Source organism: Neovison vison, chromosome 9, assembly GCF_020171115.1.
Source record: "Neovison vison isolate M4711 chromosome 9, ASM_NN_V1, whole genome shotgun sequence".
Classification (NCBI taxonomy): Eukaryota; Metazoa; Chordata; class Mammalia; order Carnivora; family Mustelidae; genus Neogale; species Neogale vison.
Genome location: NC_058099.1, coordinates 43246961 through 43273755, shown reverse-complemented (window position 1 = coordinate 43273755; position 26795 = coordinate 43246961). Strand labels below are relative to the sequence as shown.

At 42.2% G+C, this 26795-nt stretch overlaps 1 long non-coding RNA gene across 3 annotated transcripts; it reads right to left on the bottom strand.

The window, feature by feature from the left end:
* Positions 1–8634: 8634 nt before the first annotated feature.
* On the bottom strand, positions 8635–19440 carry LOC122917553. Of its 3 annotated transcripts, none has more exons than XR_006386399.1 (4): positions 18987–19440; positions 12369–12461; positions 9827–9943; positions 8635–8991 (listed from the first exon to the last, which is right to left on the bottom strand). It is a non-coding gene; the product is annotated as an uncharacterized LOC122917553 (long non-coding RNA). The 3 variants fall into 3 exon arrangements; XR_006386400.1 differs by lacking the exon at positions 18987–19440 and adding an exon at positions 16469–16629; XR_006386401.1 differs by lacking the exon at positions 18987–19440 and adding an exon at positions 12612–12843.
* Between the last annotated feature and the right edge of the window lie 7355 nt (positions 19441–26795).

Here is a 26795-nt window from a genome sequence, read left to right as displayed (position 1 = left end):
TTGGTGTAGGCCTAGGTCAGTGTCCTAAGTCAATTGCTGTGACAAAGAGTATGGGTTAATAAGAATTAGTTAATGGTTGCTTTCTGGAGTTACAGGACGGTAATACCATTCAAACCACAATACAATGTTAATCAATATATACAGGATGGGATGGATGCTTGGGGGGCAACTAATTGTATCTACTGTAAGAAGCCATACCATAATCAGTGGTTTGGTTTGTGACATGGAATCAGAATGAAGAAAAACAGATACAAAGTGCTTAATCGTATCAAGGTAACCAGTAGGATTCACACAACTTTCTACATGGATTTCCCTTTTTTTTAATTTAAGATTTTATTTTTTAAATCTACACCCAGTGTGGGGCTCAAACTCATGACCCTGAGATCAAGAGTCACATGATCCAATCCACTGACTGAGCCAGCCAGGCAGCCCTCCACATGAATTTCCTTACTGAGTATTCTAGAACATCTTCTAACTTAGGATTCTAACGTAGGATGAGTGGAACAAGGAGGCAAATACTGTACGATTCCACAGACACGAGATTTCTAGAGTAGCCAAATTTATAGACACAAAGAGTAGAATGGTGGTTGCCAGGGGTTGAGGAGCAGGAACGGGAGTTATTTTTTAGTGAGCATAGAGTCTTGATTTTGCAAGATGAACAAAATAATTCTGGAGATGGATGGTGGTGCTTGCACGGCAGTATGAATGTCCTGAATGCTACTGAACCATAAAACAGGAAAGATGTGAATTTTATGTATATTATACCATAATTTTTTAAAAAAGGAATAAATGGATCCATCAGATGAATCATGAGCCTCTCTTACAGTCCTTGGGGTTGTATTTAGGTATCTCCACTCTAAAGTGCTATGTGTTGCTGTTGTTGTTGTTGTTTAAGACAAATTATGAAAAAACAAGTAGTATTTTTCTATTTGCACAAGAGATCGGGTCAAACACCACAATAAGACATAATGATGAAAATGTCAACATTTGGGCTCAAGGACCATGCTGGAGGCAGTCCCCTCATCTCTGGCCATCCCAGGAGTTCAGCTATGCGTGTCCTGCTTCAACGGGCACTGCTGGAGACAATTCAAGTTGTGCTCTAGGAGGAAGACCCCCACCCCGACCCCACCCCCAGTGTTCTGTCACCTCGTTGTTCACGAACAGCCGGACGGCGACAGAGATCACCTGGCCCAGGTGCTCTGAACATGAAGCCCAGCCTCACCAGCGTGAAAACATTCCACCCTCGGCCACTGTTCTCTGCGAAGGTTGCATCCTGAGCGTCGGTGCCAAGCAGCAGAACCTCCGGCTCTCTGTGCTGGGCCAGCTCATTACTGGACCACCTGCGAGGAAGTTGCTGGAGGCATTCGGTAGAGGAGCTAGCTTGTCTCTCCTCATAATCTTACATCCAAGTGCTCAGAGGAAGCTCGCTCTAGTCCCCAAGTACCGGCTGAAAACACTGACTGTATTTCAGAAACAAAGTAAGAGGATGAAAGAAAACAGACCCTCGGGGGCTGAAGGAGCACTTCCAGGGGCCTGGAAAGAGAGCTGGGGGCGGGAGAGCAGGGAAGGGGAGAAGGAAGTCTCCGGAGTGCGAGGCTTGAGAAGGTGTGTAAGCCGCGTGACATTGCAGTGCATCCTTCAGTCCCTCAGCCTGAGGAACGGGCTTTGGAGGAGCTCTTGGTTACCTGGACTCTGATCTCTTTACACCACGCGCATAGCTGTACACCCGCATATCCCAGCGTTGAACTCCAAAAACGCCACACAGGAATTCCGTTGCTGGTCCCAGTGGCGATCACAGATACTCCCTTCAGAGAATACATCTACCTAAAGGAGAAAGTTATAACTGAAGGATGCATGTTTCACTGGCTTAGTCATTCCTGTAGAATGAAATGCCATCATCTGTCGGTGGCTTAGCATTTCCTAACGGAAGGAGCGAGTCCCCAGAGAAACGCAAGACATCAGCGAAGGATGAGTTTTATTTAGGGTTCATCACGAGCGAGGAGCTGAACACACCTCGTGTAAGGGTGGTTCTGTATTACTATCGTGCTGTGGTAACAGTGTTTTGGGACTCTATTTAAAGTGTAGGACACTATGGTAAACCCTGTATACACATCAGCTCCCCTAACCCTTAAAACACTGTAAGGTCAGCATCGTGCCCAGTTGATGGACAAAGATATAAAACTCAAGGTGTTGTAATTTGTCCAAGATCACTGTTAAGAAACAGTAGATCTGTGATTCAAATGAAGATCTGTCTGAACCAAAAAAACCCCTCATTATAGGGGCGCCTGGGTGGCTCAGGGGGTTAAAGCCTCTGCCTTTGGCTCGGGTCATGATCCCAGGGTCCTAGGATCGAGCCCCACACCGGGCTCTCTGTTTAGCAGGGAGCCTGCTTCCCCCTCTCTCTCTGACTGCTTCTCTGCCTACTTGTGATCTCTGTCAAATAAATAAATAAAATCTTAAAAAAAACCAAAACACCTCATTATGTAGCAATCATGGTTAAATAGACTTCTGTCTTTGTTGGACAGTGAAGCTTTGGTGGGTTTTCTACACTTTGAATACTTTTCTCAGAGGCTTCTAGACAAAACTGGACATTGGAAAAACAAAATTGATGTTTTAGGCAAAACAAACACCAAAACTTGAAGATGCACAATGTCCGCTGTGGATGGTGATAGCCTGAATCCTCAGAAGAGGAAAGGGATGTATTCCTGAGTAATCAGTGAGTTTCCTTGTTTTCAATCTTGCTTGCGAAGCCTTCGTCAAAGGATTATTGCTGGTATCATATCAAGATTAAGCAGGGGTGGGTATCTGACTTTAGCTCAGGTCTTGATCTCAGGGTCCTGGGATCAATCCCCGCATTCGGCTCCAAGCTCAGCAGGGAGCCTGCTTGTTCTTCTCCCTCTGGCCTTCTCCCTGTTTGTGCTTGCTCTGTCTCTGCCTCAAGTAGATAAATTAAAAACTTAAAAAAAAAAAAAGATTAAGCAGGGTTTAGCAGACTCAGGTTCAGATTCAACTTCTAACCACTTCATAGGTGGTCAACCTTGGTCAATTCACTTAATTCTGAGAGCCTCAGTTTTCTTACCTATAAGATGGGCATCATAATAATGTAAAAATATTAGCTCCCTTTTAATGTTAGCTGTTTGAATAAGCATACCATTGCACTTTTAATTTCCATTGCTCTAATGACTACTAATATTGAATATCTTTTTGATGTGCTTATTTGCCACCATATATTTTCTTTGGAAAATTATCTATTGAAATCTTTTACTCATTTTAAAAAATCAGGTTGTTGGTATTCTTAGTAATAAGTTTTAAAAATAAATTCCTGGATACATACCAGGTGGAGATGAGGATATAGAACAACTGGAACTCGCAGACATCACTGGTGGGAATGAAAAATGTTACAGTCACTTTGGAAAACTGCTTGGCCAGGTTTATTGGTAATAGCTCTGAACCAGAAGCAACCTAAAAGTCCATGAAGAAGTGAAAGAATAAACAAACTGTGGCATATCCGTACCATGGAATATTACACGTCCATAAGAAGGAGTGATGTACTGATACATGCTCCAGCACAAATAAATCTCAAAATAATTATGCCAAGTGAAAAAGGCAGACAAGAAATAGTATATATTACAAGATCCCATTTACTCACAATTCTAGAAAATGCAAATTAATCTATAGTGAAAGAGGGAGCTCTGTCATTGCCTGGGCAAAGGTGGAGGGCATGGAGAGACAGGAGGGAAGAAATACAAAGGAGCACCAAAAAAAAAAAAAAATTTCTAGGATGGGGTGCCTGGGTGGCTCAGCCAGTTAAGTGTCTGCCTTCAGCTCAGGTCACGATCCCAGCGTCCTGGGATGAAGCCCCGCATTGGGCTCCCTGCTTGACAGGAGTCTGCTTCTCCCTCACCCTCCCTGCTCATGCTCTCTCTCACTATCTCTCCCTGTCTCTCTCTCAAATAAATAATAAAGAAAACATTTTTAGGGGCACCTGGGTGGCTCAGTGGGTTAAAACCTCTGTCTTTGGCTCAGGTCACAACCTCAGGGTCCTGGGATTGAGTCCCACCTGCTTCTCCCTCTCTCTCTGCCTGCCTCTCTGCTTACTTGTGATCTCTGTCAAATAAATAAATAAAATCTTTAAAAAAAAAAAAGAACAGAACACATTTTTAAAAAAAGAAACTTTCTGGGATGATGGACATATTATTTCCATCACAATTACAGCTTTCCAGATTAATATATATATAACATAAATAGAATTGTATATAACTTTATGTATATATCAAAATGTATCAATTTGTACATTCTAAATATGTGTAGTTTATTATATGACAATTACACCTCATGAAAGCCTTTAAAATTTCTTAGCTCCCAATATTCCCCTGGCCTTGTTGTCCCTGACACAAGGGAGCGGCCTCCAGCGACCATGCGTATACCACCCAACCCTACCTTCCTGGCCAGAGCTGGTGCATCTGACACTGCAGGTCACTAAAAAATGAGAAATATGGATGTCGGTGCTTTAGAGAAGGGGTCCATGATTTTCTTTTTCTTTTTTTTTTTTTTAAGATTTTATTCATTTATTTGACAGAGACCACAAGTAGGCAGAGAGGCAGGCAGAGAGAGAGAGGGAGGGAGGCAGGCTCCCCTCTGAGCAGAGAGCCCAACATGGGGGCTGCATCCCAGGACCCCGGGATCATGACCTGAGCCGAAGGTAGAGGCCTCAACCCACTGAGCCACCCAGGCGCCCCTGATTTCCTTTTTCTAAGGTCCCCAGAATTGCCCAGATCTGGCCCATCCAAAGACTGGCTAATTTAACTCTTAGATTTCAGGACCTGAGTGTCCCATCAATAAATTCCTTTCGTGCTGGCTAGCTAGAGTTGGTTTCTGTTTCCTGCAACCCTGGGGAAGAAATGAAATTGACGTTTAACTCATGGCATTGATACTTCTTATACTTTCAATCACAAATGGCCTTTTTTAAAAAAAAAAGATTTTATTTATTTATTTGACAGACAGAGATCACAAGTAGGCAGAGAGAGAGGAGGAAGCAGGCTCCCTGCTGAGCAGAGAGCCCGAGGCGGGGCTCTATCCCAGGACACTGGGATCATGAGCCGAGCTAAAGGCAGAGACTTTAACCCACTGAGCCAGGGACCCCACCAATGGCCATTTTAAAAATAGGGGGTTGAACTGGCTCCATGGGTCATTCATCCATCCCTTCATTTAACAAACTTTTATTTGATGGCACAGACGTGTCAGGTAAATAGAACCGAACATTTTCACATCTTCTTCAAACTACGTAACAGAGTGTTTAACAACCTCATCTTTACAGTTGGGAAGCTCAGGTGCAGAGGGGGTCAGTTACTTCAAAGGCAAAGAATCCTTAGTAGGCTCTGGATCCGACCAATTTGAGCCCAGGCCTGTCTCACTTCAGAGGCCATACTCTGCCACATTCATTACCCATGCTCTGTTCCCTGCTTGTGGTCAGCTCCAACATCGACAGTGTGCCCAGTGTCTAACCATAGGATAATGACTTTAGGAGTCAAGGACCCAGGACGCTTCCCTGATCCTCTCATGGCCAACAAGACTGCCAATGGATGGCAGGTCCAGGCCCTGCCCCTGCGGGCCTCAGTGTCTTCAGAAGAGATGAATGATCTACTCGAAGGGACAGGAACAATCAGGAGATCCTTTTTTCCCAGTGCTGCTCTCTGCTACCTAGTCATGAAACTGACTACCCAGTAACAAACAAGCAACCAAATCCTGAAAATAAAAATGGTCTTCCACACACAACAGGAAATGTCCAAGGAATGGCACCCTTGGCCACAAATCAAAAGATAACGGAGCTAGAATATTCTTCCTGAGATCCCATGGGAATGTTGCACACTTAAAAAAAGCTCAGGTTTGAAGCTGCATTTTTACACCATTGCTGGAAACACCCCTCATAATTTCAAGAGCACAGGTTCAAACTAAAGCCAGAGACCTCATGATACTTTCTTTTCCTCAGGGAAGTAAGCCTACCAGACTAGAAGAAGAGTTTCATTTTCAATTTGAGAGATTTCAGTATAGTTTAATTGTGCTGCTCTTGAATTTAAAACTATAATAAAAGATGTCTCAATAAAAAGATAATAAAAGAGGAAAATCCATAGATCTTCACCTTATATTTTCTTCCTTGTCAATAACCTACAGAAATAGGAAAGCTGCCCAGAGCTCACGAGCACTGAAAATCATCACAGTGACATCTGGAAGAGGGAAAATGGACACAAGCATTCAACATAGTGTGTATGGAGTGTGAACATAGCTTTTGTTATCACATTATATGGTAAAAATTACACACATGTTAAACGTATTTTCAGACACTAATAAATAGGGTAGTATTTATAATTTGTTAAATTTTTAAAAATAGAGTACAAAGACAGGTATGCAGTTTGGTCCTGACATGTGTGATGTGTGATGTGTGTGTTGTTATCAAGGGCTACACCAAAATATTAACAGCAGTGATATCTGAGTATGGGTAAAATGCTTTTCTTTTCGGGCGCCTGGGTGGCTCAGTGGGTTGAGCCGCTGCCTTCGGCTCGGGTCATGATCTCAGGGTTCTGGGATCGAGTCCCGCATCAGGCTCTCTGCTCGGCGGGGAGCCTGCTTCCCTCTCTCTCTGCCTGCCTCTCTGCCTGCTTGTGATTTCTGTCAAATAAATAAATAAAATCTTTTTAAAAAATGCTTTTCTTTTCTTTTTTTTAAAGATTTTATTTATTTATTTGACAGAGAGAGATCACATGTAGGCAAAGAGGCAGGCAGGGGGGGGGGGAAGCAGGCTCCCCGCTGAGCAGAGAGCCTGACGCGGGGCTCGATCCCAGGACCCTGAGATCATGACCTGAACCGAAGGCAGAGGCTTAACCCACTGAGCCACCCAGGTGCCCTAAAATGCTTTTCTTCTTTCTTTTATATAGTATAATTATTAAAATACATATATGCTAAAGGTAATGTGGTATTGTCATCAGATTGGATCCTGGAACAGAAAAAGTGTATCAGTAGGAAAACTTGTGAAATCTGAGTGAAGTCTGTACCTTCGTGAACAGTGACATACCCATGGCGATATTTTACTTTGATAATTGTATCATAGTTATGTAAGAAAGCTGAGTATATTTCTGTACTATCATTGTAATTCTTTAATTAATATAAAAAAATTTTTAAAGATTTTATTTATTTATGTGACAGACAGAGATTACAAGCAGTCAGAGAGGCAGGCAGAAAGAGGGGAGGAAGCAGGCTCCCCGCTGAGCAGAGAGCCCGATGCGGGGCTCAATCCCAGGACTCTGAGATCATAACCTGAGCTGAAGGCAGCGGCTTAACCCACTGAGCCACTCAGGCGCCCCTAAAATTATTTTTCAAAATAAAAAGTTTTTAAAAAATATAGATGGTAAGACAAGAGGAACAACAGTGCCAAACAAGCCATTCTTCTTTATTTGTTAAGAAGGCATAATTTAGTATGTATAAAATGTTTTATTTTCCAGATGTATCTTGTTCTTCCATCTGGACTGTAACTTTTTATGGCCGGTGCTATCCCCAGCTCCTCTGTATCCCCCAGATAGCACTTAGACCAGTGCTGGGCTAGGGATACATAACTAAAATCAACAGGTTCATTGATTAGTTTACTTGTACTGAGAAAAGACACTAAAAGGGAGACCAAGAAATCCACTGTTAATGCTGTTTTTTCTCATTTTCACAAGTGCTGATAGTTCCAAGTGCATTTTTGAAAAACAAGAGAAAATATTAATAAACAATTTAGTTTGAATCATATGAAATGGTATTTTTAGCTAAAGATATCTCATATCTACATTCATACGGTTCAACTTAAATAATTATTTTACATTAGTCTTTGAGGGAGTGCATCAGAGACGATACCTTACAAGTCACAGTGCACATTTAATCCAATTATTATTTCCATGAGTTCCTCTCCTGTAGGGCTTGGTTCTTTGCACTCTCAACTCATGCATTCTCTTCTTCCCCAAAGCTTACATGAGCAACAAAATTCTCCTCAGTAGTTTGGGATAAATCTCTCTCTCTTTTTTTTTAAAGGTTTCATTTATTTATTTGACAGAGATCACAAGTAGGCAGAGAGGCAGGCAGAGAGAGAGGGGGGAAGCAGGCTCCCCACTGAGCAAAGAGTCCGATGGGGGCTCAATCCCAGGACTATGAGATCACGACCTGAGCAGAAGGCTGACATTTAACTGACTGAGCCACCCAGGTGCCCCTGAATTGGCATTTTAGAAATTTATCCCAGGGGCACCTGGGTGGCTCAGTGGGTTGGGCCTCCACCTTCGGGTCAGGTCATAATCTCGGGGTCCTGGGATCGAGCCCCGTGTTGGGCTCCCTGCTCAGCAGGGAGCCTTCTTTTCCCTCTCCTAGTCCCCTCTCCCCTGCTTGTGCTCACTCTCTCTCTCTCTCAAATAGATAAATAAAATCTCAAAAAAAAAACACCAATTAAAAATTACAGGTCGGGCGCCTGGGTGGCTCAGTGGGTTAAGCCGCTGCCTTCGGCTCGGGTCTTGATCTCAGGGTCCTGGGATCGAGTCCCACGTCGGGCTCTCTGCTCAGCGGGGAGCCTGCTTCCTCCTCTCTCTCTGCCTGCCTCTCTGCCTACTTGTGATCTCTCTCTGTCAAATAAATAAATAAAAAGCTTTAAAAAAATTAAAAAAAAAATTACAGGTCATGCCACATTGATGTGTCTTGATCAGGTATGAGATACGTAGCAAGTAACGCATGGCTAATTTTTTTAAACCCCAAATTTACAACTGGTTTATCTTTTGCTTTTGAATATAAAGGAGAACAGATTCAAGGGAATCCTTCTAATGGCCTCACATCCACACCCACTCACTCCCTTGCATCCGCAAATGGTTTCCTGAGTGGGAGAGACAGAAGTGTGGGAAGAGCCAGGGCTGTGGGAGCACACACGATGCTGGCTGTCGTCACGTGGGACACGTCAGCAGGGCATCAGCCTGTGCGCACCTGCAGACAAAAGGAGGTTGAGAACCACTGTTTAGAAAGGCTCAGCAATAGCCATGTGCTCCAAATTCAGAGCACAAGAGTCACTATCTCACCACACACACGATGTTTATGTGACATATGCAACTGTAGTGCACAGCCTGACATCTGCGAGGTAGCTCTTGTGCCAAGGCCATATTCATGGCTGGCGATGTTTTCTGAACTTCCTTTTGTTACTATAGAATGTTTCGTCTCCAAACCCAATCTTACAATTCATTCATTCACACAAAAGCTCTCCCTGAGTGCCTACTGTGTGGCAGGAAGAGCTATATTATGGGTATTAATCACACAGATGCTGCCCGCGGGTACAAGAAATTAGTTGTGGAGACAAACAGTAAGTCAGCCAGAGACTAAACAAAATTTATAAATTGCAAAGCTTCACAAAAGAAATGAATAGGAAACCAGGCCAGGGATAGGGAGATCCAGGAGGGTTTCTCAGAATGGGATAGGGAGATCGGGGAGGGTTTCTCTGAGGCTTTAAGTGTATGCTGAGACCTAAAAGCTGGGGAGAGGTCAGCCAGGCACAGAACAGGAGACGGTGCACGAGGCCAATGACAGATCTTGAGCTTGGTAAATGGAAGCATGACGTGGGGCCGAGCTGCAGAACTGGGCAGTTTCTCCCTGGTAATGCTCAGAGGCCCAGGTGAGCATTACAGAGGGCTTGCTTTGGACTGACACAGAATTGAACGTTCTGGGCAGTGGTGTCACGGAGGGTCTAAGAGGTGGGGGAGATGAAAGTACTTTGAGAAATATGAAAATATTAATATTCTGCAAGAGATCGCAGAGACCCCATATTTACCAACGTAGACACGTCTTTGTTTTTCCTCCTCTGATGTCTTTGCAGAGATCTGAATGCCTCTGATCCATCACAGGGATTCGGAAATGTTGAGCAGATTTCGCTAAAATCTGGAGATGCCTGGAAGAGAAGTTCAAGTTCACATCATCAGGATTATATCACTTCTCAGAAGACAGCCATCGTCTATATATCAACGAACGGAGCCTAAGGCAGCACTTTATTCCAGTACCTTTCTATGATTCCAACCCCCAACTCGAGGAATGTTGTAAAATCCATGACAACTTGCCATGTCCCACATATTATCCACCATTACCATAAATCAAGGTTTCGTGTTTGTAATTTATGTCTCAGCACTTAGAGAATACCTTGCTAGTTATTTTAAAGAGATAAATCAAATCAAAACTTTGTTAATAAAATACTAGAAATGTCATAAGACCTCTGATTTATTTAAAGATGTCTAACTTTCTTGATCTCCATTTATTTCAAGTTTGAAGAAGAAAAATGGTTAGCTGTATCATCTTGCTATTATTTTTATTCCTTAATTTAGGAGATTACATCTCAGCTCCAAAACCATTTTTAATAATGACATATGCAATGTTTAACTGTTGATGTTTTTAAAAGAATAAACATGATTAAGATTAATTCATGCAGTCCCAGATATATTCGAATAATGGATTAGTCTGTATAGCACATTTGATTCATGTCTGATAGTCCAGCTTTTTTATTTTAGCTGCATCCATACACACAGAAATTTACTCCTTTGTTTAAAAGCCAGAACTATTTATGCAATGGAAGGAAATGAATATAGACTGACCACTGCTGGGTTGAACCTTCCAATTTCCCTGAGTTACCAATCATATATATTCACAGGATATGATTAGGATACAGCAAGTTAACATTATCAAACAAAGAGTGAAAGGTATTCATGGATTACAGAAAGGTCTTTTCAAAAGCAGAGTGCCAGAAGATAAGAATTAAATAAATGAGAAAAAGTAAGTAAAGAGGGCAGTAGAAAACTTTTGGAGGAGATGGACAGGTTTATGGCACAGATCGTGGTGATGGTATCACGGGTGTATACTTATCTCCAAACTCCTCAAGTTATGAACATTAAATACGTACAGTTTTTATATGTCAATCATCCCTCAATAAATGGGTTTTTAACAGTAACAACAAACAAAAGAATTAAATAAATGGAAGGCGCTGAAAGTAAAAGACAAAATCTGAATAAGCAGAAAGGAAAGGAAGGAAAGGGATACTTTCCTCTTCTAGCAAAGAGTTATGTCTATACCAGATCTCAAAGCAGAAAGTGATTATCCATTTTTGGTGCCAACTAACTTATGTTTTCCATCAGGGAGGATGAGGGGCAAATTTTTGTCATTGACCTGGGAAATAATTACCAACATTCTTCACTTACTACTTGAATGATTTTTGTCCTTCCTGCATTAGTGAACATATATATTTTTGATGCTGATGAAAACTCAGGCAAAGAAACATAATGGAGTTACTCACTGTTTTTACAACTTCAAAATGACCAGCAAAGAGACATAGTCTGGCATCATTTTGGTGGGCCTGTTCATTTTTTAGTATTTGCCAAATAACACTATTTTTTTGAAGATTTTATTTGACAGACAGAGATCACAAGTAGGCAGAGAGAGAGGGGTGGGGGAAGCAGGCTCCCCGCTAAGCAGAGAGCCTGATGCGGGACTGGATCCCAGGATCCTGGGATCATGACCTGAGCTGAAGGCAGAGGCTTAACCCACTGAGCCACCCAGGCGCCTGCTAAATAACACTATTAAGTGACAAGAACAGTGAATATAAAACTAACACTTATTATAAAATGAGAAATAATCCATGATAAGAATTTTTTAAAGAAAAGTAAAAGAAAGCACATTTCTACTTAGTATCGTCTAAATTTAAAGCATAGGGATTGGGGGAAAAAAACTTAACTAGGCTCAGCAACTAACAGCTGCGGGATCTAGAAAAACTCAGCAGCTTCAGTTTATCACGTTCAAGGTACCGTGTGCTCTCTTAGGTCCTGTTTTAGCTGTGAAGTCCATTATGATTGACTCTACCAGCCAAGACACTGTTGCCTTCCACTGAGTATAGAGCCTCGTAACTTCCAAATGGGCGTAACTGGCAAATTACTGGCTAGTTTAAGAAAACGCCACCCTCTCTAGCCTAGGTCTTGCTACCGCGGAGAAATACCAAACCTTAACATTTAAAGAGATCCTTACTTTAGTTATTGGTATAAACTCGAGATTAAAGCAATATCCTCCTTTCAATTTCACTTCTATTCCTTGTGTCACCTGTTTAAAACCAAAAGAGGCAGGAAGGACACTGTTTTCTCCTCTCCTTGATGGCAACTCACCAATACTCCATTGCACACACATTCCTCGTACTCACAGTATTTGCACACACATAGGACTACCAGAATAGTAAGAATCATACAAAGAACAGATGCTGCAAATAGACTGCAGGTTACGTGAGTGTCCATTTTTAAAGCTGTGAGTATTTTAAAGGTGAATTGAAAAAGAGAATCGCTTACTGTGCTGAAACAGGCATATGTGGACACAGGCGGCAAAAAACGGAAGAGTCGTGAGGATTCTCAGTAATACCTCATACACAGCCAAGCCACTTCCTAAGAAAATTTAAATGGGAAAAAATGGTTAACACTTAAACCGGGCAAAGACCAGGTTGCCGAAAACAATTTTAAACAATGCTATACACGATTAGGTGACCTAATGTGAGCCCCTCCCCCATTTTCAGATCCCCGGTTTCTGTGACTGACCTGCTAGTGAGGGTGGCTATCCTGTACGGTGGCAATGAATAAAACAAATGAGCAACCAGAAGCTGAAAGAATGAAGAAAGTCTCTCTGTTCCTACAGCTCAAAGTCAAAATTCAAAGTCTCCATTCCTTAGTTAGCTTGTCCAAACAGATAAAAGAAACACATTCAGATCACTGACTTCAGTCCCCAAAGAGAAGCCACCCCCTTAAATAAAGCACTTCACAGCTCTCATCTCACTGAAGCTATCGTCATGAGCTGTTTCCACCCACGTTCCCATGAACGCAGTAACATAACTGCCTTTGGCATACGTTTGAAAAATGTAACAGCGCCTTGATCCTGCATTTTTAGTTGCAGGATGGCAGAGAGGGTTGCTGTGGGACGTTACGTTTTCCTGCACAGGAACACTAAAGCTTTACTACAGAGTGTGCAGATGTAGTGGGTTGGAATGAAGAGTCAGGCAACCAGGATGTGGAAGATCCCACTAAGCCTAATGACCTAGTGGGAAAACCACACGCCTTACAATTTCCTGGGACCAAAAAGACAGGAGACTCGCTCTGCCTCTCCCAATTCCTGGGCAATTCTGGGAATCTCACATCTTGGACATTTCTTTCTTCTGTTTGGTGGGACTTTGGGCATTACATGTGGCTCTGAAGAGGTCCTCAAACACCGTGTCTAAAATACAAGGAGAATGTGTTCTAGGGATAAAGGAAAGTGTCCTAGCCCCCTGCTCTAGCCAGGGCTCCCTCATGGTGACCAAGGATTCAGGACAATAGAACCAGATTCAGGAAGCAGATGGAACTTAGGGGTTAATGACAAAGGCCTTTCCCATTAACACTCTAAGAAGGAGGAACCTCAAACTACCCTAAGTTCAATGAGTATAGAAGCCTAAAAACAGAGGTAGGTCTCAGCCCTTCTCTGACATGTAAAGGCATCAATATTACAGTTACGCCTGACCTACTTAAATTTAACCTGTGAACCAGAACATTCAGTGTCTACAGTTGAGGCTTCCTTCCTCAGTTCTCAATTATTTCTCTTTCAAATCCAGGTTTCTCTTGGGCCACTAACTGCTTTCAAAAGTATTTCAGGCAATTCCTAGATCTCTACTAAGGCTGATGGGCTATCAGGACATTAGTTAATGTTAACACTGGGTCCAGCATGTGGGGCAGAAGAGGCTGGGATTGGCAGCAATCCAGTTACCTGCGCCTGACATGAATGGGCTTGTATATGAATGAATGGCCCACAAAAGAGGATTTTTGGCAGAACAAGAAAGAAAAGAAGCTTATAATCTGGTAAAATGTTCTAAGAAGTATGCTAAGTTTGACCTCAAACTTCTTAAGCTCTCACATCCAACTATCAGCTAAAATAAATATAGTAGATAAACACAGTAGTTGAGGCCACCTTGAAGAAACCACCAACCTTAGAAATGCTGGACAGTCTATAGAAGTTCTGACATGGTTCAGCCAACAAACTGATGGCATTAAAAGATGTGTGTGTGTGTGTGTGTGTGCACTGTTTGGAATGAATGAAACTTTAATGACATTAACAACCAACTGCAATGTGTAGACCGTATTTTAAGATTTTATTTATTTATTTGACAGAGAGAGCGAGACAGCACAAGCAGGGAGAGCAGCAGAGGAAGAGGGAGAAGCAGGCCCCCTGCTGAACAGGGAGCCCGATGTGGGACTTGATCCCAGGACTCTGGGATCATGACCTGAGCCGAAGGCAGACACTTAACCATCTGAGCCACCCATGTGCCCTAAGGACTGTATTCGGATCCTAACTTGCACAAAGCAAATGTGAAAGGTCACTCTGGTGATAATCAGGGATATTTAAACATAGACTGTTAGAGGACACTGAATCAGTTACAAGTCTGTGCTGATGCAATGACAAGATACTTGGAAATTTTCTTTCATGTTCTCAAGAAAAAAGTGGTAGAGTCGCTGAGACAACATGAGCAAAAAAAATTTTTTTTTAAGATTTTTATTTATTTATTTGACAGACAGAGATCACAAGTAGGCAGAGAGACAGGCGGAGAGAGAGAGGAGGAAGCAGGCTCCCTCCTTGAGCAGAGAGCCCGATGCGGGGCTTGATACCAGGACTCTGAGATCATGACCTGAGCCGAAGGCAGAGGCTTTAACCCACTGAGCCACCCAGGCGCCCCCAAATGTTGGTTTTTATTGAAAGGAGTGATAGGAGGGTGCAGGTTCCTTCTAGTCTCTTGTGAATGTGTCATAATTTCCACAATAAAAAAGGCTTTAAAAGCCAGTGTATTACCATTAATCTTAAAAAGTACATAAATATCCTTATTATAACATAATTTATCTCAGTGCAAAATGGAAATAACCTCAAAGTTCTGCAACAGGAAAAAAAAAACACCTTAAAATGACGATAAACCCGTTTGACAAAAATTATGCAGCTGTTAAGATGACAATACAGAAGAGAACAACAAAGAAGGTGCTTATGGACTTATTTTTAGAATAAGGATTACATCCTTATTATGAACTTAACTCCTCAGAATAGGAGTCGGTATGAAGATAAAGAGAGCAGAAGCATATGTAAGAAAAAATAAAACAGCAAGTTGATGTATTATAAAGGGCAGTGGAATGTTTTTCTTTTTGGGGAAATAATATTGTTTCTGAAAGTGAAGAGCTGAAATGAACAAAACAACAAAAATTGACCTGGGCCTCCACAGGCTGAAATGCAACATAGTGTAGCAGAAACAGCACCTGCCTCCAGAGTTGCATGATCTGGGGGTTATTTAAACAATCTGAGAATTGGTTTCCTCCTATCTAAAATTAATATAAAATATCTACCCTTGTGGATGCTACAAGGATCAGTGGCGTAAGTAAATATCTACCACAATCACCCGGCATGCACTAAACCTTCTGTAAGCAGAACTATTTATTACTGTCACATTAAGGTGTGTGTGGGGAGGGGGGAGGTTCTGGAAAAGAGAAAAAATGAGGTGTGGTGATGGCGAAGCGGCTGTGGATGTTTTTTGTTTTTTAAAAAGATTTTATTTATTTATTTGTGAGAGAGAGAGAGAGAGAGAGAGAGCATAAGCAGGAGGAGCAGCAGGCAGAGGGAGAAACAGACTCCCCACTGATCAAGAAGCCTGATATGGGACTCGATCCCAGGACCCAGGGATCATAACCTAAGCGGAAGGCAGATGCTTAACCAACAGAGCCATCCATGTGTCCTGAAATTTCTAATCTAAATACCACAACTGATTTCTACAGTGAGAAAGTAAAAGCCAGAAGAAAAGAGGCATGATTCCGAAAATAAAAGGAAAGAAAAAGCAGTGTTTTGCCAGGAATGGGTATGCTTGCCCCAGGACTAATACCCTCAAATACAGGTTTGGTCACAGCTGCCAGAATCTGTCCAAGACCAGAATTAGTTCTGTTCCTGGAGTTTTCTTACACTTCAGCTGGCGATGATCCCCCCCCAACCATTTTTGGGGGGCAATGATTCATTTTTAATCATCTGATTATAGTTTGAGCTCGGAGACAAGACCTACATTTCTTCTCTCTCTCTTTTTAAAATTATTCCCTTACAATTTGATCCCTGTCTTCCATCATCAAACACTGCCAAGGAGGCTCGTCTCTCTAGCCCCATATAAAGGCACCTAAACATTTCTTGTACCTTCTTCAGATCTGGGGTCCTATAGGTCTTTTTCTTAGTTTCCTCTAGCCATGCTCTTCTTCCCCTTCCTGTAGACCTGTACGTTTTGCCCTGGAGCTGCAGGGCAGAACATTGTATGACATGGCTCTTCCATTCTTCTACCTTATTCCCCGACCCCTTGTCTGCCTCTGCCTCACTGTACCAGACAAGCCTTAGCACCACTCCAACTAGCCCTTACCTGCAGCTGGCCACGTAAGATTTTAGGGCCTCATGGCAAAATGCCCTGTCTTCATTCTTTGTGCAAAAGCCGTATTACCATAAACGTCTGCAGCCTTGGGACACCTAGGTCGCTCAGTCAGATAAGCGTCTGCCTTTGGCTCAGGTTGTGATCCCAGGGTCCTGGGATGGAGTCCCCCATCAGGCTTCTTGCTCAGCAGGGAGTCTGCGTCTCCCTCTGCCTGCCGTTCCCTATGCTGGTGTGCTCTCTCTGTCTCTGACAAATAAATAAATAAAATCTTGAATTAGGAGAAAAAAGGACAGTTCAGCTGAAAAATACCCAGTCTTTGTAATGTGGTCTCTCTGGTCCTGTATAGCCTCTAACAAATGACCCTTCAAAACCACCCAGAGATGAGGCGCTGAAGGACAGACTTCAAGGAGCAGCTCCTATGGGTGTCACATTACAGGGACATATTATTACAAGAGGGAACTATCATTACTATCATTACATCTCCAGATCTGAAGTCAACTCTGAGGCAACTTTTACGAGTGCTGGAAATTATGTTGTGAGCCACACAGGAAGGTCATGCTGTAGAAAGGGGCCCCTCAGAAGCACAAAAGGGGAAGTCAACCCTGCTTGTGGACCTCCTCAAGGCGGTGTGTGAGGCACCATCACAAGTCCTTTATGTGTGTTATTTCGCGGTTTCCTTTTCTTTGCTTCTTCCGCTCAGATTTATTCTTCCAAGTATCTCGCAGTAGTCTGTACACATTATATCATTTCTACTGAGGATGAACCTGGAGATGATTCGAGACTGCCAGTGTCAGAATCAGAGACCAACCTATTTCTTCAAACTCCCAGGATATATATTCTTTGTAAAAGTTCCCACTAGTTTTCAGATGACAGAGCATTGAAGGATACATACTCACACAAACATTAGTATTCCTTAAACTATGCTATGGGCATAAAGAATGCTAAACACTCTGTGGGGTTTTTGCCTCGTGCTAGCACATCCCTCTGTTCAAAATTAGTACCTTTTCAGAACCTGGGTGCTGGACGAGAACGAACCCAGGAAGAAGAAAGCCGTATGAGGACTCTCCCACTGGGCAGACTCTCTCAAGATGGCCCGGCACCCCTGACCACTAATTGACATTCTTCTCTGCTGCATGCTTGCCTGTGCCTATTAGAGTATTAAAATATTAATAGGGTCTTGGTATCTGTCATTATTAATTTTGGAGAGTAACAAGGACATGCTGAGCCCTAGTATTGATAGATTTGCAGAATATGTTAATCATAGCACTCATTACTCAGCTAAGTTACTCTTTTTTCAGATGGTTTTTCTCCACTAATCATTTCTGATATTTAACAATTTGTCATCTCCAACTATGCATGCTTGTTTCTTAGAAGTATTCATATATGTATCTTTATAATGTCTTTATAGCAACAACCTATTAAACAATTGTTGTGCCCCATCACCTAATGACAAAAATCTGACAAATACCTAGAGAATTCAACTAAGAAATGAGTAGATTATTAAATCTGGCAGAAAATAATATGTTCCTGCTTTTGAAATGAGAAAGCTGTAGCAAAAAGTTAAATGACTTTCTAACAACTAACCTGCATGAAGATCTAATCTTTTCTCATTCCGGAAGCTTGAAGATTTAGATCTGGGGTCTGTATTTAACAAAGGCAGACTCAGACTTCGCTTACAGCATAGGACTCAAATATAATTGCAGAGGTAACTAAGAAGTATCTTTTTATTGTCACCCAAAACCTTCAACGCAAATTATGTACAGAGGAAAGGAACAAATCACACAGTCCTTAAAAGGTAATCAAAAATCCTGCCTTCAGGTAACAGTTCTTTTTAAAGATTTTATTCATTTATTTGAGAGAGAGAGAGAGCGCGAGAACAAGCAGGGAGAGAGGCAGAGGGAAAAGCAGACTCCCTGCTGAGCTGAGAGCCCAACATGGGACTCAATCTCCGGACCTGGAGATCAGGACCTGAGTGGAAGGCAGACAAAGGCAGACAAAGGCAGATGCTTAACCACCTGAGTCATCCAGGAGCTCCCTTCAGGTAAAGATTCTTATCCCACTTGACGGTCGATGCCATCACACACACACACACACACACGTCTTTTTATTCTTCTTCTTTTTTAAAAATTTATTTATTTGACAGAGATCACAAGGAGGCAGAGAGGCAGACAGAGAGAGGAGGAGAAGCAGACTCCCTGCTGAGCAGACAGCCCAATGCAGGGCTCAATTCCAGGACCCTGGGATCATGACCTGAGCCGAAGGCAGAGACTTTAACCCACTGAGCCACCCAGGTGCCCCCTTTTTATTCTTCTTAACCTATTCCCACTATCACTTCTAAGAGATCAGTATGTTACCTGCCCCCCAAATGGGATGATGGTGGCAACATATATAAACCCCTGTCTTATGCATCATACCCCATTACCTACAGAAAAATCTATACCTCAAAGCTCAAGATGAATCAATGCTCACACCCTCCTTCAGATAACTCTGTTACTACTTAATTACTTACCATGGTATCTTCACCCTCCAGGAAGAGGACAGATGAAAGCACGAGGAATGCAGACGGAACCAGAAAATAATTTGGCTGGTTTGCATGATTCCCGTTACTATTTATTAAATACCTCTTAATGAGGTTTCCGGCAGAAGCAGAAATGTTCTCAATTTAGAAGCTGAAATAGCCCCAATTGTGCTTTCCCTCAGGCTCTCTGTATCACAAATCAAATAGTGATGCATCTCTTTATAACATGACTCGCATGGCTTTTCATGGCCCAGACTCATGACAAGTTAGAACAACAGGCTGCTTTGCTCCTTCCTCTCAGGCCACAACTAAAATGCAAAGCAAAACAAAACAAAAACAAAAAAACAACTCAAACCAACCAACCAACCTCTGGGGGAGGTGTTTTCCATTTTCAGTATTGTGCAGTTCATGCTTCAATTGATGATCCAGATCTCTTCTAATGATCTTGAAGAGGCTTACAGTTTTTCCATTGAAAAATGTAAATCCCAGCCTACCTCCCAAATGCATTCCATAATGAATAATTCCGTAGAAGAAAACATCACAGGGCGCCTGGGTGGCTCAGTGGGTTAAGCCGCTGCCTTCGGCTTAGGTCATGATCTCGGGATCCGGGATCGAGTCCCGCATCGGGCTCTCTGCTCAGCAGGGAGCCTGCTTCCTCCTCCTTCTCTCTCTACCTGCCTCTCTGCCTACTTGTAATCTCTCTGTCAAATAAATAAATAAAATCTTTAAAAAAAAAAAAAGAAAACATCACAAAAAACGGGATGCTCTGAAAAGAGGCGGTTGTAATTAACCCATGATTCCCCACAAACTCCTTACTTTCACTCTGGTCAGTAGAAATTTTCTGAAAATCAGATTTTCCCTGTGAGGATGGCAAGTACCGTAGAAAAGACAAGAGAATGCTGACACCATGAACAGCCTGAAAGTTGGGACTTTTCTGCTTAATCCCTGACACAGCACTTTGTCCTATGATGGCTCTCTCTTCTAGTCTAACGTGGGTGTGGTAGGGTGTGGGCCTGTGTGGAAAAAAGGGATGAGAATGGACCTCTGCTCCGACGTGGACTGAACGACTAATACCTTCATGTCAACCTTTTTGGCCAGACAGTGGCCCTCTTTGTCTCAGCCTTACTCACGTGGCCACAGTAACACTGCTGGGTGATGCTATGGACTCATTGCATCCCCTCTGCCCGCCCCATTCATTTGGTGAAGCCCTAACCCACAGTGGGATGGTGTTTGGAGACAGGGCCTTTGGGAGGTATACATGTTTAAATGAGGTCATGGCGGGAGCCTCGTGGGATTAGTGTCATTATAAGACACAACCAGAAAGCTTGCTTTCTCTCTCTCTAAAGAAGAGATCATACATATGTGCACACACTGAGACGGCCACCATCTGCAAGCCAGGGAGAGAAGTCTCACCAGAACCCGACCACAATGGCACCCTGGTCTTGGACTTCCAGCCTCCAGAACGGCGAGAAAGTCAGTTTCTGTTCTTTAAGTCACCCAGACTATGGTATTTTGTTATCACAGTCTGAGCTCACTACACCCGCTGAAGAGACAGATATTTGGGGCAGAGTCATTTCCATAAAAATAGAGTTGCTCTAAATGCAATGGACAGTTATTTCCTCTTCCATGCTCATATTTATGACATTTTCATTTAAACATACACCTTTTGACCAGTGCCTGGGGCTGCCACTCTAGAAAAGCAAACAAAAGGCTCAGAACGGGGGAACAAGAGAGTGAGTACAGCTCTTCTCAGAAGACAGAACAACCGATTCCATTTTCTACACATGATATCCTATTCCAACCGCAGCACGTAAGCGCAAAGGCACTTGGGGATCCCTCTGGAAGGGAGCTGGAGCCCTGCCACTGAAGAGGTCAAGGTCAGAGCAGAGCGTGAGCTGAGATATGTTTGCGACACCACCCTTGGTACCTGGGCTCTCCCCATGCCTTGGCCCTTGCACTCCACACTTCCATAGTGTATGTGCTAAGCTCAAGGGAGTTCATTGAAGAGATCACTGGTCTCCCACAAGGAATAACTTAAAAGGAGAGGGAAACTGCTAAATCCCACTCTATAAATCAGGTTTGTTCCATTCTGACTTGCAAATCTGAAGCTTTCTATTTGACTCCATGTGGCTGTGTTACATGAGGGCTCACACAAGCCTGAGATAACACAGCTAGGTTTACCAGCTGCCAGTGGCCCCAAATCAGTAATTTCCCAGAGACAAATCAGTCTCTAATAAACTGCTTTCCTCTGCTTAAAAAGAAAGAAAAAAAAAGAATAAAATGTCAATGCCATGCAGCCAAGTACAGAGATGGAAATGAAAGCTCAGCCTATCACCGCGGGCTTTATTTTTATTTTTAATAAATTTGATTTGGATCAATTTGAGATAACTGCTGGGGCACGCACAGCTTTACTTTTGGACACGTCATTTGTTTTTGTTTCTGATCTGGGCTCAAAAGGAAGATTGCCAGTGTTTTTCCAGTGGCACAAAGCAGTTTCAGAAGAGTTAAAATAAGAACCCCTACCTGCTTAATCTGCCAGAAAACACATGAGAGGAGCAATCAGTTCTGGGAAGAGTTGCTCTGAATGAGGTATGCCTGGCTGCTTGAGGCCATGCTGTTTGTCAGTCTTTCAAAATTCAAGTCATTACCAGATGCTGATCTACTATAATATTGTGATATTTTATCTGATTACACTTACCTGATTGTGCCTTATCTGCTATTTGCCTTCCCATTCTTCCATGTATATTAAATGCAGGTGCTTTTATTATTCTGAGAGCTAGAAAGTGTTGACTGCTCTGAATATAAATGGGGATATTATATCATTAACTTGCTCCGAAAGCAGGGCCATTCACTGTGTAAATCACATGCAAGGTACCTAGTGGAGACACAATAAACCATAATGTCTTGAGAAAGAAAGCAATGAGGAATGGATAAGGAGATAAAAATTTAAGGCATTGTTAAAGAAGGGTAATCTTCAAAATCCTATTTGGTTCTTTCAAACTAGCATTTATTGTGAATATAACCTTTATATTAGAAACTTTTCTTAAGTTCATAAAAAAAAAAAACTTTGGGGGGAGGCATGGTAACATGTAATGTTATCGCTCCTAGGATTGTATAAAAACACGATCACTAACATTCTATGGCTTCCCTAAGTTAGAAGAACCAGTCTAATCTTTTAGAAAAGTACACTATGCTTTGGCAAACATATTCTTACCCCACACAGATGTGCAGCTTAAACAAGGTGAACAAATGGCCAGATGATTTATGTATTTCCAGACATTGAAAGGTGAAGAGTGTAGACTCCAGCCACAAATTTCAAAGGAAGTAATGTGCGGTGAATTAAGGCAGAACTGTGACAATGTGTACCTGTCCGATGGTCTGGGGCTATATGCTCTGCTTAGTTTTCACTATGTTGGCCTCCCTGAAAGTTAATCCACAGTTATTTAAGTGGAAAGTTTCAAAAAATCCATTTCTGGAGCAAATGTTATGTGAGAGAGCACCGAATCCTAACCACTAGACCACCAGGGAAGTTGCAAATGTTATGTGAGAGTTGAAACACTGTTCTGTGTTGCATAGACTATCAGATGGCCCGGGCACTGAAAAGGGTATTGGATTCCTCTTCCAACACAACAGCGGGGAGCCAGGCCCTGTAAAGGAACACATGTGATTCTCTGCCTGAAGCAATGTGGCCAGGGTCCTCCTCTGACTCAGATCAGAAGGGGAAGGGCAGAAGAAAACAAGTATGGAGACAAATGAGAACCTGCAGAGTAAAGTTCTCCTTCCCGTGCAATCAAGGAAGACAGGGTTTCCTTTCTCCCCTTCTCAGATTCCGTATGTGAGGTGCAGGACTACTCCTCTCTCTGCACCATTCCCCCTTATGTACAAATGCATACTGCGGTCAATTTTCTTTTAACTCAACAATGTATGTTGAGAATACCTCTTTAATTCAAGGTTGCTGTAGAATCAGAGAATCCATTCTTCCTCTTCTTAAATTATGTGTTTGAAAACAAAACACGAAGGGGTGCCTGCCTGGCTGGCTCAGTCAGTGACCATGGGACTCTTGATCTCAGGATTGTGGTTCCGGTCCCACACTGGGTGTAGAGATTACTTAAAAGTAAAATCTCATTTAAAAAAAACCATGAATGTGGAAGATGGTCTGATCTTTTCAATTATTCCACATTGGCACATATTTTTTTCAGGAAAGCCACTGTAATATGTTTCTCATAACATGATTCAGCTTCATTTGTTTATGTATAAAAGTAACCTTAATGGGGTATTATTTTTTTTAGAAGATCTAGTCTTGAAAACTTGCGAAAAGACAAAATAAATATCCCAAACATAAAAGGTAAAACCCTAAGTCTTTCTAAAGAGAATGTATGGGAGAATGTGTTCATGACTTAAAAAAAGATAGCCAAGATTTCTTAGGTCATAGAAAGCAATAACCATAAAAAAAAATTAGGCTTCATCAAAAAAAGAAAAAAAGAAAAACTGCTACTCATCAAAAGACACCATTAAGAAAATAAACAGGCAAGTTACAGCCTTGAAGGAAGCACCGGCAAAACCTATATTTGACAAAGGACTGTTTTCCAGGATCTACAAAGAACTGTGACAATTTAACAACAGAAAGACAAACACACGAATTAAAAATGGGCAAAAGATTTAAAGAGTCAAAAAGTATATACACCAGAATGTCCAAGAAGCACATAAAAAAATACTCAATGTCATTTTTTATCAAGGAAATGCAAATTAAAATCACAAGGAGATGCCACTACGCCCACCCTCCCCCCACCACCCCAGAATGGCTATAAAGAGACTGACTCCACCAGTCAAGGGCAAGGTGACAGACCTGGTACAATGTGGTTGATGGCAGGGTAAAATGACACAACCACACTGGGACAAGGTCTGGAGGTTTCTTGTACCCGGTAGCCAGTACTCCCATACACAACTATTTATGCAGTATAAAAGAAAACATATCCACAAGACTTGGGATGTTCATAGCCACTTCTACCCTATAGCCCAAACCTGAAACAGGTCCAGTGTCTACCAGTTGGGAAGAGATAAACAGTGGTGAGCAATGGAACGAGCAACACAAAAGAACTAGAGTTCACGTAGTTCATCGATCTAAAACTTAGTTGGGCATCAGAATTACTTGAGAGTTTTCTAAAAAATACAAGTTTCTTGACTACACTTCAGAGATTCTGATTCAGAAGTTCAGTAGTTGTCAAAAAGGTCCTCATGGATGGGGCACCTGGGTGGCTCAGTGGGTTAAGCCTTGCCTTCGGCTCTGGTCATGGTCCCAGGGTCCTGGGATCAAGCCCCACATTGGGCTTCCCGCTCAGCAGGGAGCCTGCTTCCCCCTCTGTCTCTGCCTGCTGCTCTGCCTACTTGTGATCTCTCTTTCTAGTCAAATAAATAAATAAAATCTTTAAAAAAAAAAAAAAAAAGGTCCTCATGGGATTTCAGAGCAAACCTAGGTTTGACAACCCATGATCCTGTTCATTTCTTTCATCTACTTCAAACAGATCCTCCAGAAAGATGGCAAGGGAAGTATCTTTTCCTCTGCTTCTTTTACCTACCATGTACTGTTCATGCTATCCCATTTAAACTGCATGATGACTCCTCAAGTGGGTATTATAAACTCCACTTTACAGTCTGGAAAATCAAGACCAGGCAACATTCAGTGACTCTGTCCCAATCCATTAGAGCTAACAGGAGAGGAACCAAGATTTGAAGCTAGACGGATCTACCAAGCTCTCACACTAGCACAAACCTTTTCATAAAGGATAAGGAGGAAAGTTCCAGGAAAATCTTGTGACAGAGAGAAAGAGAGACGGAGGCAGATGGACAGGAGTGGAGACAGACAGACAGATTTAGAGCTTTGCTCCCAGGTAGATGGCTCTACTTCAGGACTTCAGATCTTCAGAGTTCTCTAAGTGAACGTCCCAAACCAAATACCTTTTCTTCCTCTCACAAACACATAATAGTCTTTACTACGTGACTGTTAAACACATGGTAGGCATACTGTCACCTGCCTAGCTGCCTAAATTAGGAATTTTTGGTCAAGGTCAACAGTTGCTACCACCATCCTGGACTGCTGTAGTGACTGGGCTTTAGTTCTCTCGTGCTGCCTTTAGGTTTGGAAGGGCTGCCCCTTACAGACAATATAGCTTCACACAGACACACATTTTTATTAAGATTCCCACGTTCCCTATTATTGTACTTTATTGTCAGGGTCTTTTGTTAGGAGCCGTTGGGATTAGGAATCAGGTGTTCAGAATAAACAATCCTTGTCCTTCGCTATGTGATTCGACAACGGGGATGTGTAACATCCTGAGTATTCTAGAGCTCAATACTCCCCTCTTTGTGGCAGGGTCCTGAGACATCCCGTTGCATATCCTTTTCAGACGAGGCCCATTCCTCTTAGCCATACACACTCTATTTGCAGCCTACAAGATCAAATATTCCCATAGCTGATTCCTTTCTAGTGCCCAATTTTCCTTTTATTATAGATACCTCCTTCTATGAAGACATTGCTGGGCACATAATTACTTACTACGATACATTTAAAAAAACACAAGTCCTAATACGCTAACCACAGCCTACATGATTTTTTTCATTAACAAATAGGAGAAACGCTTAAGTAAAAAAAATGGATGTTTCTTCAACCTTCCCGAGCTTCAGACTCCTCAACTGTAGAAAACAAGGAAGCTGATTCCGTAAGTTCTATAACCCTTCCAGTTATAACATTTTCATATTAGACCAAAACAGGATTGGTTGGTTTTGAGAGGGTTCTAACTCACTTGGTCTTCAGCAGAAAGAGTGATACCAAGTGAAAATCAAGAAGCACTTCCAACAAATACTATCCTAAGTTGGGTAGAGGGTTAGGCCAGAGGGTCTGCATAAAACCCGGAATGTGCCTATACATAATACACACTCAAAACTGTCTTTTTATTTGTCATAATTCATGTTTATTGAACATTTATAATATGCCAAGCACTGTTCTAAGAACTTTACCTGAATTAGCTTATTTAAACTAACAGCTCACTGAGGTAAATACTATTATCAACCCCACTTTACAGCTGAGGCAATGGAGGCACAGAGAAATTTGAGGCCAAATGTTACAAACATAGAAAACCCAGGATTAGAACCCAAGCAGACAGAGCAGAATTAGTATCTGGTTATTAGTATTTGCTTTCTCAGTTCTCAGAATCAGTATTTTGAGAAAACTACCTGGTATCTAAGGGTCTTTCTGGGATGTATTTCAATGACCTAACAAGAGGGGGCAACCTCATGACTCACTACTCCTTCCTGCACCTTTGGCAGAATCATTAATAGATCATGGCTCTCCAGGTTTGGGTCTCAGAATCCATTTTAACATGGTGCTCAGAGCAGGCCTTACCATTATTTGGAGATGGCATGTGAGAAACATACTATCCCACATAAAAATTGACAAGTGACTAAAAAGAGACCTACACGCAGCCAGCCATTCCCTGCCCTCGCTTTATTTCCCAATTAAGTGAGAATATGCACTTGGAACTCTCATGGACAGTATATGACTAGTGACCTCTATGCTACTGGACCATAAGAACTAGAAAACTTTGCCTCTATCAATGATTAAAGATGCTCTTACCCCTCCCTGCAGCTACTCAAGCAGGGAGATGCTGCTCCCTTGATATCCACAGAGGGACACGAAGACATTCAGGTAGAAATGGGCAAAACGGTCCATGACCCATGGGTGCCACACTTTCCAGAGTGTTTTTCCAATGATCAGATAAAACCTCCTGTTACTATCAAGGTATT